At 38.8% G+C, this 11521-nt stretch overlaps 1 long non-coding RNA gene across 4 annotated transcripts in view; it reads right to left on the bottom strand.

The window, feature by feature from the left end:
- Window positions 1-243: 243 nt before the first annotated feature.
- LOC121853720 overlaps window positions 244-11521 on the bottom strand; it is a 28386-nt gene continuing 17108 nt past the window's right edge. For 3 of the 4 annotated variants that reach the window (XR_006086395.1, XR_006086392.1, XR_006086393.1), the window contains 3 exons: window positions 11039-11146; window positions 2253-2368; window positions 244-304 (listed from right to left, as the gene is read on the bottom strand). This is a non-coding gene — a long non-coding RNA (uncharacterized LOC121853720). The remainder of the gene's footprint in view (window positions 305-2252; window positions 2369-11038; window positions 11147-11521) is intronic. The other variant, XR_006086394.1, reaches the window with a different exon arrangement.

Raw genomic sequence — 11521 nt, 5'->3', positions numbered from 1 at the left:
AATTCAATCGATACTTTTTGGGGGACCGTACATAATTTGGGGGGAACTGTTTTCGTTGTAGAAAAGTATCTTGGCTTTTATAATGTGAGTCTATAGGAATAGTGATTCGATTTACCATAGGTTTTTATAAGACACAGTACTCTTTCAAACTGGGGAATGCCTGTAGAACTTTCCTAACATTCAAAGTACCACAACAATATTAAATACAATACCACAGACTACTTGAGGTCCAGTAAACTTTATGTCCAGCCAACTTCATTCTAGTTCACATCAGGTCCACTGTAGGCAGTGTTGGAGAAAGTGCCTGAAAATATTACTTAAGATAAAGTACTGCACTGTTGATATGTAAAAATTTAAACTATGTCCTGTAGTCTTCTTCAAAACTATGCAAATAAAAGTTTACTCAACTCAACTGATTCATATAAGTAGAAAAAAGTATTTAGAGTACCACAGCATTTATAGAGTATCATAATTAATAAACAATGACATTATGTTTTGAAAACGAAAGTTAAAGTTATTAATATACTGTACTGTACTTTAAAGAACCACGAAATAAACACACATTCAAAATTGGGTATGGGATGAAAAACGTGAATCTGGGCCATATTTTGGAAGTGTCGCGTACCGCCGACGCCAATGGGACGCGACCTTACGCACAAACATTTACATAAATGCCCACTTTTATAGGATTACTGTACAAGTGTACTGAAATACAAGTACAGGTTGTACCTCTCCGGTCCGGCAACCACGGGACCCGACCGGTGCCGGACGCCGGAAATTTCCCGACCGTGGAAATTCGCCCTCTTCCTGGACAGATAGTGACTTCTGTTTACACTTGGAAGCACTAGCACCACTTTCTCTGCTTCGTGGTCTCTTTGAAGACATATTGAAGGGTTAAATGTCGTACAGTACCTTCTCAAATTTCGCGAGTTTTTAATTCGACGTTTTCTATTTGAACGCACAAAAAAAGCCGACACATTTAAAACTTTTGACGGCGGAAACTCAAATTTCGACGGGTTTGAATGGCCCGCCGACGTTCGGACGACGTGCACGATCGTGTAAACGGCGTTATTTCTCTTATGTACGAAAGATTCGTTATTATTTATTACTGAAAGTCTTTTGGATTGAATTAATGTTAGTGTGTGCAAAATGAGAAATACAATTCATTAATAATACGCTCAATATTAAAACGCTGAATGAGAGACGGCACCGCTGTCGATTACAAAAAAAAAACGGTGACCTACTGTCTTAATGTGATAAAACTGAAGAAAATAAGACCCCGGGTTGTAGCTGTAGAAAATTACTATGGTTCTTTTGGTAATGTTAATAAATGGAACAATAGAAGTAGCTAACGATAATGGTAAAGAAAAAAAGAGAGATCACGTATGTAAGCGCGCACATGTGAAAACATATCGTCATTACTTTACATAAGAATGTGAAAGCAACACTTATTTACTGTTCATATATATTTTAATTAATGTTTCTGAATTTGTTTTTATTGAATTAATGTTTGTGTGTGCAAAATGAACAATACAATTTATTAATAATACGGTACGTGGAATATTAAAACACATGAGGAGACGAGACGGCTGCCGGCATTGTTTTTGTTAAAGCTTACAAAACCAGTGACTGATTGGTTCTACATATAAAACTGAAGAAAATAAGACCCTCATTGTAGCTGTAGTAAAATTAATGTAAAAAATTAATATGGTTGTTTGAAAATATCTGAAATGTTATTTAATGTTAATAAATAGAACAATATAAGTAGCTAACCATTAATGGTAAAAAAGTGAAACTGAGCGCATGTAAAAGACATCGCGGAAAACACATGTCGTCGTTACTCTACGTAAGAATATGAAAGCAACACTTATTTACTGCTAGAATATATATTGAAGGGTTAAATGTTATGCTCTGTATAGACAAGCACAGAGAGAGAGCTGCCGGATGTAAACAAACCTTAATTTCCCCCGGCTTTGTCGTTGTTGTTTTTTTACGGGGATTAGCCCACCCGGGCATAGGTCACTGACCCACATTGGGGCCTGAGGGGCAAAAATTTAATACTCCTGTAATAATAATAATAATAATAATAATAATCAAGATTAAAAAAAAAAAAAAGCTGCCTATCTACCTATTGGACAAACTAAAATCGTTCCGGATCACAGAATGCCGGACTAGAGAGGTACAACCTGTACTCTAATACACTCGGCTCGTACGCCCAGTGACACGACGTGAAGTGACGACGTCGGTATTACCTCCCAGCGGCGTTTCTCCGTTTGCCGTTAACGGCGTCGTGTGCGAGACCGGACGGGTCTGTACGGTCGAGTCTCGACTTGTCGTACCGAGATGTGTTGTTGGTCCTTGAAGCTTCCTGGAAATGTGACCAATAGCTATATAATACACAACACTGTAAAACTATTATATTATAGGCAGGATTATTTGACCGGTACTCGGCACAATAACCGCCGCTTATTTGACAGAGATCTAAAATAAAACTAAATCCTTTTGTCAACAGAAATTATACAATTAAATAATACCATAATGTAATGACTTGTTTAATGCCCCCAACCATCCCGACTACAATCCTATACGATCCCCGCAGGTCCCGGTCAAATGGCCGACGGTTATTTGGCCCAGAATCGTGGTCAAATAACATCTTCGTACACTTATAATAAAGGCACTTGTTTGTTTAGTACCACGTGGAGAAACTGATTACTCAAATAGGTTAGGTTAGGTTGAAATAATCTTGTTCCAATGGTTTTTGATGTATTTTCAACTTTTATGACCTTCGGAAAATAGCTGCACGGCCAAAACGATAGTTTTACAAGTTTTTATTTGGATTTTTTCTAATAAATAAATATGATCTTAATTTCCTTACACTAACAAAAACAATGAATCTTCCAAAGTGAGTTAGACTTTCAACATGAAGGGTTAAAAAAACAACATTGAAAACCCTACCTAACCTAATCTAAACTACCTAACTTCTTGCGATGGACCAACAAAAACCGAATCGGCATACCCGGTTTCGTACGCGTCCAATAGTGTTTACATTTCGTGGACGCGACCGACGTAGAACGAAACTGCGACGATCTCGACGGATTCTTATCGTGCTGCCGGGAGAGAGGCACAATTTTGCGGGATTTATTATTTAAATCTCTCTGCTGTGACCAATCAGAGGACAGTGCAAATTTATTATGATATTTACACAGGAGCAAAAACTTTTTTCTAGATATATTTAAGCCTCCTTCGTGACCTAAACGTTGAAGACGAGAACCGACTCACAGACAAAACATTAAAACACAAAAACAAAACATTAAAGAAATAACTTTTTCTGTTATCATTAGTTAAATACAGCTACTCCTCGACTTACGACCTACTCGACATACGACGGAGCGGCCATTTTTTTGGTCCGGTAAACACAGCTGTGAGCGCTAGCTCCCAAATTTGGGATGTTTTCGAGCTTATTACATTAACTGAAGGATATATAGACTTACCTACTTGTGTATAAGGACCCGAGGATAAGATAAGTATCGTCAAGCAACTTTAGTGTTGGGAACTTACTGTTTACCTTACAAAAATAACTGCTCGGGGTCCCATCACTCCTGGCTGGGTGTTGTGGGATGTCAACATTGCCCCACGGAAAGTGAATTTTCGCTTAAGAACTCTACATGGAAGAGTAAAGAAAAGATAGTATTGGACGAAGTTCTTGAAGACCTTGAGTTGAGTAGTGATGAGTCTAATACGAGTGATGAAGCACAAGGGAAGTTCGAAAGTGAGAAAATACAGCTACAACAAGAGGTAGTGAATAAGAAAGAAAATTCTAAAACAATGAGGGAGACAAGCTGGCATGAGGACAGTGAAAGCAAAGAAGTGAGAGAGGAGAAGAGACAAAATCATCTAGGACAAAAAACGTGTGTGGGTGGTAATAATAATGGAAATAACAGAAAGGAGATAGTGGAGAATGGATCAAGAACAGAGCAAAGTATGGAATTTGAAGGAAGCAGACAAGAACACACACAAGGTGAAGTTGGTCGTGTCAGGAAGAGATTAATTTTTCCAGTCATGCCCGATGACCTTCCTTGAAAAATTAAAATGGGCAGTACAACTAGGACGGGAGCATCGCAGCTTTGAGCCTCTTTTGAAAGAAGGCACACACAAGCCTTATCTTACAGGCTGTGGAAATGTTGACAACTGTTGGGTACAAGGGATTACTGATGGTTTTGCCAGAGGAGAGCGACATACTACTTACAAAGGTTATAATCTTCAGGTACCCTGTAATACTAGACCCAGAATACTTATTGGATGACGAAAGATTTGTTTGGGTCAAGAGGCATTTAATAAGGGGCGAAGAGAGAAGCCAGGTTATTGCTCTAATGAGAGGAAAGGTTCCAGAGAAAGTGTTCATCACAGGAGCAGGGTATAGGAAGGTGGCACTATATGTGGGGGGACCAATAATGTGTCTCAAGTGTTGCAGATGGGGACATAAGGCCTGGAGCTGTCAACTGGACCCACGTTGTAGATTCTGTGGGAAGAGGCACGAATCTAGCAACTGTAAGGACAAGATCAAAGCAGGAGAGAAAGTGAAGCCTTGTTGTTGTAAGTGTGGTAAAACTCTCAATGCTAGTTCAATTGCATGCGAGATGAGGCCACGTATGAGAAGTGACCAACAAAGGAATTATTCAGAGAACACCGAGGAAGTACGCTGTGGTCTGACAGTGACAAGACAGCAGGAGAACACACAGACAGTGATTCCTGAGAATGCCTGGCATGAAGATTCAAGAAGGATAAGGACTGCGCTTGCGGCCGGAAGCGTTGTTGATGCCAGAAACAAAGAGAGTAATAAACAAGTAGCAAGTGAGAGTAGTGGTGCAGCCCTCCAGGTTAGTGATAAAACTGTGCAAGAAATTCTGGGAGAAGAGGTGCTTAAGATGTTTCAGCTTTTGCAAAAGTTAGGTCAGAAAATAGAAGTGATAGAGAAAAGACTTGATACAGTGATAAATAAAGAAAGGGAAAACAAAGCTGTGAATAATGTAGAATTAAAAGGGAAAGAGGAAAGTGAAGAGCTCAAGCCTTTGAAAAATTCAGTGCTTAAAATAAGTATTACAGGGAAGGAGAGGAAAATAAAGGATTGTGTAGCGCAGGGAGCAACAACTGAAAGTTTTAAAAAGGTGTTGGTAAAGTGTAAAGATGCTGATAAAGAAAAACTTTTGAGGAAATGGGAATCTGTGCAGGAGGATTGGGCCTTCTTAAAGAATCTGATTGGAAAGGATATAAAATGTGTAAATATTAATCCTGGATCTAGCTAGCCTTAAGACGTCTTTAAGGTGGCGAGATGAGAATCCCAGGGCGAGATTCCTTGGCAGACGCCACGGCCCACCGCCACAGTCAACTTTTCCTGGGCCAGGCGCTCCGAGCGAGCCTGTAAACAACTCTGGCCTACTGACTCCGTCATATGATCATGGTCTACCCACTGTTCTTGGTTATATGTATGGAGCCGTATTAATATCCATGCTTAGGGATGACTAGCAGAAATATAGTCATCCCAGGTTAAGTATTGAACCACTGAATGAGAGTTCAAGGTACCAGGTTGTTCCTTGCAAACTAACAGGAGGTATTGTATGTTACTATAATTGTGGAGTTAGTCCAATGTGTTATGTATTCATCTGTAGTACCCATGAAAGAATAACCTGAGAGTATGAGGTTCTAACCACGAATTGAGAAGGTAATTTGTTCCTTGTTAAAGTAAGACCTGTGGGTCCAGGGTTATTGACAGTGTGTAAGCATTGCTAAATCTTACTTGTCACAGAAATACTACAACAGTATCCAATAAAGTAATGAATATTTGGAGGTGTTTAATGAGGTAATAAGTTCTTGAAGTGTTTGATGACTTAATAAGTTAATTTCGGTTCTGTTTAGCCTGAGTGAATCTAAGATGCATCTTCTCCACTCACTGTATTAATAAATATTGAGTTAGTAATCTGAGTATCACCACTCTACTCCTTCTAAACATTGGTTCCCAGAAAATAATACTTACTCACGTGCCTATACATCTACCACACTACCCAAAACCCTTCCATGAGTTCTGTTATATAATGAAAAGTCTGGGTGGTGGCAGCTACCCCTTGTAAGTATAAAAAGTGTTATACAAAGAATAACATGGTTCCCCAGACTAACCCATGTATAAGAAAGACATAAAACAAAGTATACTTCAGAAAGGTAAGAACATTGAAACTGAAAATACAATCTATATGAAAGGAAATGAAAAGAAAGAACCTTGACTTGGAAAACATAAGTGGAGAAGCATAAGAGTTACTTATATAAGAACATATAAGAATATAAGGTATATAGAGGTAAAGAACATATAAGAATAAATATATATGTAAAGAATGGAAGGAGAATAAGTATATTAAACAGGGTACTCATTGGAGGAATGCTACATAGAACAAATAAGTATATGAGTAAATAGAATACTAACAGAAAACAGTAGCTGGATGGTAAATTATTGAAAAGAGAAAACGCGGCCCGTTACAGGGACAGGAAAGGCGACCTGCTTAAACTGTCTGGATATAAGGGATTTCATCTCTATTCGGGTAAAGGTATAAGAGGGGTCTCAACATACATTAAGAATTCCATACCAGCAGAACTAGTTGGAAACCCGAGTAGAGTACAAGGAATAGAAAGTGTCTGTATAAAGTTATATTTGAAGGAAGGAGAACTGAACATAGCAAATTTGTATATTTCTGGATGCTGTTTTGACCTCAACTTCTTACCAGATTGCATGTTTTTGGACTCAACTTTGGCTGTAAGAGATTTTAATGCTCGACATCCAAGACTCGAAACAATGGGGAGAATTAATAGAAATGGTATAAAATTTTGGCAATTTTTACAAGATCACCCAGATTCTTACTTGTTAGGAAATAAGGAAGTGACTCATATTAAAGGAGGAAGGTTAGACTATGCTTGCATGATAAGCAGTCAGGGAGTCCAGGGAGAATGTGAGATAATAAGGGAGCTAGTCAGTGACCATTTTGTTGTGTATGTTCAATTACCATTAGGGAAGAGACAGGTGAGATATAGGAGGAAGAAATTGAAACTAAACAAGGATGACACAGAAGTGTTTACCCAAAATATAGAGAAATGGTACAGAAATTATACACCAGTCTGTATGGATAGCTTTTATAATGACTTAGTTGGGGAGATAGAAATATATTTGACTAAGTCAACACAGAAAAAAATAAATGATAAGAGACATGGGGCTAGGAAACACTGCTATACCAATGACAAAATGTTGAAGGGATGGACACAAATGTTAAGGGCAGCACATAAAGATTGGGTAAAGAATGGTAGAAGAGAAGAAGATAGGGAAATCTTCATGGATATAGCCAAAATATGTGGGCAGGCTAGGAAGGAGGCAAGGGAGAAATATTGGCAAGATTTTGCACAGCACATTGGGGAGAGTAAAAATCTCAAAGAAATATGGCAGGATATTAACAAAATTAGAGGAAAAAGGAGTAATTTTATTAGCCATCCTCATCCAGAGGAAGAAGCTAATAAACTGGTTGACAAATGGGCTAAAGCTGCTAGTGTTGCCTCCCTGCCTAACAGGACAATAGAAGCATTAGATGAGTGGCAAAATGAAAGAAAAAGATTTATTTCATCAGCTCTAAATATTTGTGATGTAACATGTGTAGATATTACTCAAGATGCTGTTAAAAAAGGAAAATCTACAGCACCAGGCGAAGATGGTGTGACATATGAAATTTTGAACTGCTTAGTTGGTATGGAAAATAGTCCATTATTAGATTTATTCAACATGAGCTATGCAGAGGGTAGATTACCAACAGAATGGAAGAAAGCGATAGTTATTCCTTTCCCTAAGGCAACTGGTGGATACAGGCCAGTGTCTTTAACATCTTGTTTTTCCAAGATGATGGAGAGAGTATTATTAAATAGGCTTGTATATATTGTGGGGGAAAATCTATCTTGTAATTTATTTGTTTTTTGGAAGGGAAATGTACTTCAGACTGTGTTATAAAATGTTTATCAAATGATGCAGACAGATGTAGAGTTTTTGTGGATTTACAAGGAGCATTTGATAAAGCTCACAGTGAAGTAGTTATGAGTGAACTGGCTGCTCTAGGGGTATCAGGAAAGTTGTTACACTGGATAGGTGACTACTTGCATGGAAGGAGAATCTGTGTATGGTATCAGGGATGTTTGTCTGAGGAAAGAGCACTTGAACTAGGCACTCCCCAAGGGGGAGTATTGAGTCCAATGTTATTTAATGTGTTAATGAACAAGATAGCCTCACACAAATATCCCAAAGGAGTTGTAACCATCATTTATGCAGATGACATCTTATTTCAAGGAAACTCTGTAAAAAATTTGCAGATTGCATTAAATGATTTTAGTGTTCTTTCTCAAAAGATGGGCTTAGTTATGAATGAAGAAAAAACCAAGTGTGAATGTAAAGGAAGAGGAACTGAATCCGTTTTTCTAAATGGAAAAATTGTTGAGAAAGTGTCAAAGTATAAATATTGAGGAATGTATATTGGCTTTACTAGTGAAAGTAAAGAGGCAGAAATATATCATGTCCTCACTCAATGTAGAGCAAGATTACAGCCCTTGAAGGCTCTAGCATGTTGTGGTAAAGGTGCTGGGGTACCCATACTGAGAATGATGTGTATTTCTACCATCAGATCACTTATAGACTATGCAGCACCTGTCCTCTCTTGTACTGGTGAAGGAAGGCTACGGAAGCTTGAGATCATGCAAAATGAAGCAATGAGAATTATTTTAGGGTGTCAAAAGAATGCAATGATTGAGATAATGAAAATGGAACTAGGGTTACAGAGCATTTCACAGAGGGTCAATGAAATTAATACAGTTGCAGCAGTTCGATTAATGAGAGGGAACAGTGGGGGTAAATTTGTACAAGATATAAATGATGGTTTAAAAGATAAAAGGACCTTCTGCAGGCAAGGCAAGAGAGGATACATGAATGGATTAGTAAATATTATTAAAAAATGTAATCTGGCAGACTGGTGTACAGCTGTTCAGAAGAGTTGTAAGAATCCACCCTGGGAAGAACGAGAAGTAGAGTTAGACATAGTGCCTCTCACAATGAAGAAATCATTACATGAACCAGGACAGTTAAGGGCTTTATATGGGAATAAGATTAGTAATTTGCCTAAAATAAACACATTGCATGTTTTTTGTGACGGTTCAGTTATGTCAAGTGGCAGGGCAGGGTGCGGGATCCTTATAAGACAGCACACAGAACAAGGAAATGATGACATCAAAATTGGACTTTGGTTGAGAAGTTTTATTTCATCAACACAAGCTGAGTTATATGCAATGTTAGTAGGATTGGAAAATGTTGTAAAGAGGTATAAAGATGCATATTTTGTTGTTGATAGTAGGGCAGCTTTGGATTCTTTGAACAGTGGGAGTCCAGTCTTTGGACACATTATTGGTTCATGTAGAAAATTAGTAAATACAATACGGAAAAATGGCCATAATGTTCAATTTGTATGGGTCCCTTCACATGTGGGGATTGGTCTTAATGTTGTCAAATTATGTATTTTTGAATGCAGACATTAGTGATTGCGCTGTGTACCGACAACATTTTCATTTGTAATTCCCTTTAAAATGGCCGGCAAGCGTAAGATTGAGAGTTTCGTGGTGCCGAGAAGAAAATGAGACGCCCATCTATGTACAGTATTATTTTCCCATTTTCGACTTGCGACCCGGTCGCCGGTCCCTGACCCCGTCGTAAGTCGGGGACCGACTGTACCGTAATGTGCTGGGTATATACGGTATAGCTCTACTGTATATCATTATCTACAAGAGTTAAGTCGGACTCGCGAACGAGCCTCGGGAGCTCGACTCGTCTGTCGGTCGAAGAGCTCCTATACGGTATTGGCTTATAATCGACGAGTACGGTCACCCCAAAATAATATCTTTAGCCACGGGGTCGACGTGCTTCGAGGCTATTCGACCAATGTTACACGACCCGTTTCAGAACTGTTGCTAACTCTACGTCTACACCTCTGAGCACGAATGAGCATACGTATGTTTTTGAGAGATGCGAATCCTCCGAGGCTTCCGATCGCACGTCAAGCGAATTGAGATTGCGTGTCGTAAATGGACGCCGACGCCGTGCCGGTCATTAATGGGATCTACGTCAAACGAACCGAGGAATTATCGGAAAGACGCAACGGGGCGAGCGAACCCGCGGTATCGCGATGGATCAGCCGCCACGAAAAGACCGGCGACGCGCCGATTTAAATTCTTATTGTGACGTTAAACCGACACTATTTACGAATCAATAATATTTGGCAGATCCCAATTAGACCAATATACTGTATATTGCTGTAGCTGTTCACTCTAATATCAACTACTATTTCCTTGGTCACCTCTCATAAATCATACGTGTCGTCGACGACTATATTCTGCAGCTCGGTACGAATGAAACCGTCACTACGACACGGTGAAATGTTCGCCTCGAGGTCCGTCTCGGTTGTGATCCGAAACTCTTCCATTTAAAGTATATTTCCATGTTATTGTAATCCTCAGTCAGGGGCTTCTTTACATATGCCTTGCTTCTACCCAGCACGATACATACATTAATATAGCTTAATGGATTTCTTGTTATAGTAAAGCATATACTGTACGGTTGTATGTCACGCGAGGATGACTCCCTCTCTCGCTACCCGCCGTCTATGGCTGTTGCTCATATAGTGACCGGATGTACCTGTACCAATTTATGCTGATGCACTGGAGATCACATCAAAGTCTTTCACCCAGCGTTTCAAATTTTACCGCTAGAAAATCTATCAATACTTTTTGGAGACTACATAATTGGGGGGGGAACCTTTTTCATTGAAGAAAAGTATCTTGGCTTTTATAATGTGAGTCTATAGGAATATTGATTCGATTTACCATAGGTTTTTATAAGACACAGTACTCTTTCAAACTGGGGAATGCCTGTACAACTTTCCTAACATTCAAAGTACCACAACAATATTAAATACAATACCACAGACTACTTGAGGTCCAGTTAGCTTCAGGTCCACTTCACTGCAGGTCCAGCCAACTTCATTCTAGTTCACATCAGGTCCACTTTAGGCAGTGATGGAGAAAGTACCTGAAAATATTACTTAAGATAAAGTACTGCACTGTTGATATGCAAACATTTAAACTATGTACTAAGTACTGTAGTCTTCTTCAAAACTATGCAAATAAAAGTTTCATAAACTGAATTGAAACATACAGGCAGAAAAAGTAGTACAGCATTTGTAAAGAATCATAATTAATAAACAATGACATTATGTTTTGAAAACGAAGCTAAAAGTTATTAATATACTGCACTGTACTTTAAAGAATAACGAAATAAACACACATTCAAAATTTGGTTTGGGATGAAAAACGTGAATCTGGGCCACAATTTTGAGAGGTCCCGTACCACCGACACCAATGGGAAGTGACTTTAGACACAATCATTTACATAAATGTCCACTTT

The sequence above is a fragment of the Homarus americanus genome, unplaced genomic scaffold (genome assembly GCF_018991925.1).
Source record: "Homarus americanus isolate GMGI-L3 unplaced genomic scaffold, GMGI_Hamer_2.0 scaffold6931, whole genome shotgun sequence".
NCBI classification, from domain to species: domain Eukaryota; kingdom Metazoa; phylum Arthropoda; class Malacostraca; order Decapoda; family Nephropidae; genus Homarus; species Homarus americanus.
This window is presented reverse-complemented; position numbering and strand designations above follow the sequence as displayed.